At 45.2% G+C, this 4711-nt stretch overlaps 1 pseudogene; it reads right to left on the bottom strand.

Annotated features, from left to right (window-relative positions):
- Positions 1 to 1230: 1230 nt before the first annotated feature.
- On the bottom strand, positions 1231 to 1470 carry LOC139280388 (U2 spliceosomal RNA; annotated as a pseudogene).
- Between the last annotated feature and the right edge of the window lie 3241 nt (positions 1471 to 4711).

The following is a 4711-nucleotide window of genomic DNA, read 5'->3' as shown; positions in this document are numbered from 1 at the left end:
CCCATTTTATACTATCGCCCAAGTGCAAAATCTACCCCGAGGAGTCACAGCCAAGTGTAGATGATGCACCATGAGAGGGCGGGGGATAATTGGATCAGGGCATGTAGACATTTCTCTGCAGTGCAGGCTAAGAAACTGAGAAACACAAGACTGAGGCCCTATCGTACTGCCATTGGTGGCAGGGTGTCATTACAGTGTGACAGTTTACATAGGCAATATAAATGTGGATTTGGAATTTATCATGGGAAACATTGTCACAAAAATATGTCAAAAACATGACAACAAGAAGTAAGGTTTTGTAGACAGGATGGGTATGCAAACACAACATTTCAAATATATTGTAGATTTTTTCTCCCTAATGTTTTTCTCCTCCCCTCCTCTCCTGAAGTAATTGATTCAATGCTAGGGTTCCATAAGCACAAAGCACCCTCTCATACCTCACTCCCGTGACCATTATTCATGCGTGAATTTTGGAAGTGATTGCCAGCCAGCTGTCCAGCTGTGGGGCATCACATTTAAACCAGATTCTTTCCCCTCCGTACACATGAATTTCTGACATGGGCCACCCAGAGTGTGATCAGGAGTAGGAATCCTAGCCCATTGTCTCTTCCCGAACCTTAGTAGCATGAATGTGTAGCACCGAACAGCCACCCTGACTGAGATTTAGCACATAAAGAAACAGAAAATGCTGGAAATACTCAGCAGTCAGGCAGCATCTGTGGAGAGAGAAACAGTGCTGACGTTTCAGGTCAATGACCCTTCGTCAGAACTGGAAAAAGTTAGAGATGTAACAGGTTTTTAAGAAAGTGTAGGGGCAGGGTAGGGGGAGGGGAGGAAAGAACAGAAGGGAAGGTCTGTGATAGGATGGGAAGCAGAAGAGATTAAGAGACAAAAGGGATGAAGGTGCAAGGCAAAAGAAGATGGTAATGGGACAAGTTAAGAAACAAAAGATGAGTCTAGATAGGGTGTGAATGGCAGAATCATCAACAGCTGCCGTAGGAAAGAGAGAAAAAAAGAAAGAAAAAAAAAAAGAGGAAAAAAAAATAGGTGCAGGAGTTATGGTCTGAAATTGTTGAACCTGATGTTGAGCCCAGAAGGCTGTAATTTTTTTTTTTTTTTTTTAAATTCGTAGCCAATCGTTCCAATTATTTGTCAAATCACAAACGCCAGAGGTCACCTTGCACACGCCAAGGATCACTCTGCGCCAATGCTCTTAGCCAAAAGGCCTAGAGCCACTGCACCGTTCCTGGAAGTACTGCAATACCAGGTTCGTGCCATGGAGGTGGATGGGTCAGGTCCCCCACACACCTCCGTGGAGGTGGATGGGTCAAGCCACCCCACCCACCTCCTGTTTCCAAAAAATCAAGCATATACCTTCCTGATCCAGGGAGAACCACCCGGAGGTCATGGTGGCTACTCCCCTGTCAGGTCAGTTACGCATGATCTTAGCCAAAAGGCCCAGAAGGCTGTAAATTTTTTTTTTTTTTTTTTTTAATTCGTAGCCAATCGTTTCCAATTCTTTGTCAAATCACAAACGCCAGAGGTCACCTTGCACATGCCAAGGATCACTCTGCGCCAATGCTCTTAGCCAAAAGGCCTAGAGCCACTGCACCGTTCCTGGAAGTACTGCAATACCAGGTTCGTGCCATGGAGGTGGATGGGTCAGGTCCCCCACACACCTCCGTGGAGGTGGATGGGTCAACCCTCCAGAAGGCTGTAAAATGCCTAGATGAAAGATGAGGTACTGTTCCTCGAGCTTACGTTGAGCTTCATTGGAACAGTGTAAGAGGCCGAGAGACAGATATCAGAGTGGGAGTGGTGCGGAGAATTAAAGTGACAGATGATCGGAAGCTCGGGGTCATACTTACAGACTGAACAGAGGTGTTCTGCAAAGCGGTCACTCAATCTGCGTTTGGTCTCCCCAATGTAGAGGTGAAACATCGATTTGCTTGTACTTTCAATTTAGCATACTGTATTCGCTACTCACGATGCAGTCTCCTTGGCCCCCTACACTTGCTTAAAAATCTGTCACATCTCTAACTTTTTCCAGTTCTGATGCAGGGTCATCGACCTGAAACGTTAACTCTGTTTCTCTCGCCACAGATGCTGCCTGACCTGTTGAGTATTTCTGGCATTTTCTATTTTTATTTCAGATTTCCAGCATCCGCAGTACTTTGCTTTTGAAATTTAGCACATGCTGGGGTTAGGCCTGGGACCATCCACCTCGGTATGGCTCATCTGCTCATTGATAAGTTTGCTGAACTATCGGGGGCGCACTGAGTACTTTTTAAGTATGTAATCCACAACTGGATCAGTAGCCATAATATTTAGTAAATCTATTTTTAAAGCATTTGTTCAGTGACATGGCATAACAACTGGGGAGAGCAGGTAACTCTCATTTCATGGAAAAACTGTACCAGTTAGCAGAAATGACAAAGTCCGGTACATCTACCGACCATCCTCGGTGGGGACAGAATGGCTGATCGTTTTAACCAATGGATCAGGTGGCTAAAACACACTTGAACCAAGGATAGCTGACGCGTTACTCCAACCTCAGCTTGCACTATGGATGAGAACCTTGGTTGGCCTATTACACAAGGTATTAACATAAGGATATGTAAAGCCACCATAAGCTCCCTGTTTTACAGAAGGAGTTAGCATGGAAATTTGAAGAGACATTGCAAAACTAGAAATAGGTTGTTCCAGAAACCACTAGCAACAACAACTTGCATTTGTATAGCAGCTTTAACGTAGTAAAACGTCCCAACACGTTCTTGTCATACAACAATATTTTAAAAATACGTTTACGTAGGCAATGCAGTGATATAATCAATCAGGTCACTGGGCATTCTCCGGTTTACAAGTCAGGCAAAACATCCTACACATTACCAGAAAGGTCCACATTCAATCCCTGCTCAATGCTGAGTCGATTGACCTCAGCCAGTGTTGCAGTAGGAGCACTACCACCAACGATATCTCCGCAAAATCCTACAAATCCCCTGGGAGGACAGATGCACCAACATTAGCATCCTCCTCTCTAGCATCCCCAGCATCGAAGCACTGACCACACTCGATCAGCTCCGCTGGGCAGGCCAAATAGTTCGCATGCCAGACATGAGACTCCCAAAGTAAGTGCTCTACTCGGAACTCTTTCACGGCAAACGAGCCAAAGGTGGGCAGCGGAAATGTTACAAGGACACCCTCAAAGCCTCCCTGATAAATTGCAACTTCCCCACTGACACCTGGAAGACCCTGGCCAAAGACCGTCCTAAGTGGAGGAAGCGCATCCGGGAGGGCGCTGAGCACCTCGAGTCTCATCGCCAAGAGCATGCAGAAATCAAGCGCAGTCAGCGGAAAGAGCGTGCAGCAAACCAATCCCACTCACCCCTTCCCTCAACGACTATCTGCCCCACTGACAGAGACTGTGGTTCTCGTATTGGACTGAACAGCCACTCAAGAACTCATGTTAAGAGAGGAAGCAAGTCTTCCTCGATTCCGAGGGACTGCCTATGATGATGAGGAGCACTAGAACCAGCCCCGACTTCCCACAGCTACAGAAGGGGAAATCAACCAAGGTTCCTGCTTCTGATTGCTGTCCAGTGACCGTCAATGAGCTGTTGAGTAAGACAGAATGCGATGCTCCCCACTCAAAACAGTTTGCCAATATGCAAGTATCTGGGATCACATCTGAACAATGGGTCACTTGGGCAAGGGGTTGGAAAGCTGCTGATTTCCTGTGGAATCATACCCCAGCATCAGCTGTTGCCCTCAGGAGAGGGACAGTCAGGGTAGAAGATTGGAGGGGTGAGGAATAATTGATAGACACAATAAAGAACATTAAAACATGTGGTTCATATGACCAGTTAAACGCAGTTTAATATTGGGCGTTTGAGTTGCAGTTCAAATGCACTTCATCGACTACTGCAATGGGTACGTGGACTGTTTGTCAAGTAAAAATATCGCAGGTTGTTTACTTGCTGTACATTCGGATTGCTCAAGCTCACATGGAACTCACAACTTATTTTTTTTCCCTTCTGAATCCTCCGAGAATTTCAGTTGCTGTGAAGCTGCCGTGAGTACAATAGACTGCAAAATATGATATCATCACCCACGGCAGCAATAACAGGTCACAGGAGGCCCGAGGTAAAGCTCAGTCACTATGGCAATCACTTCTGCAGGCCTGATAGCCTTTCTTCACCCCCCCTTGTGCAGGTGTTTTTGTAAACTGATCCAGGACCCAGATCTGGGAAGTGTCAGTTCCGCTCATAACCTCTGACAGCTGGTGGGAACTCTTTCTTTCAATTTGCAAATTTACTTCGAGAAATTTAAAACCACTGGCATCCAGTCCGAAAATGAACACTAAATTATAAAAAGCTGCTACAATTAACATTTTAGTCTGAGACTGGTTCTCATTTCTGCCCTCCTTCAGTACTTTTCCACACTTTAAATCCTGATTATTAGCATGTCTGTTCAAAGGATCAATAAATAGAGGAAACACACTAGGGACTAATAGTTTATGGAAAATAAAGCACTAACTGGCACTCGTGAGTAATGTGGCCCCAACAGAAGTGGTTTGTTTTCTATAAATCATTAGTTCAAAAATATTTCCTATTTACATGTTGCTTTTTTCATACACTTTAGAATGCCACTTTTTAGCTGCACTGACTATTCTGTCTGTGGAGGGAGTGACCAGAGAGGTCAGCCTTCATTT

The sequence above is a fragment of the Pristiophorus japonicus genome, chromosome 14 (assembly GCF_044704955.1).
Source record: "Pristiophorus japonicus isolate sPriJap1 chromosome 14, sPriJap1.hap1, whole genome shotgun sequence".
NCBI classification, from domain to species: Eukaryota; Metazoa; Chordata; class Chondrichthyes; family Pristiophoridae; genus Pristiophorus; species Pristiophorus japonicus.
The sequence above is the reverse complement of the archived record's forward strand: the minus strand, read 5'-3'. Positions and strand labels throughout refer to the sequence as shown.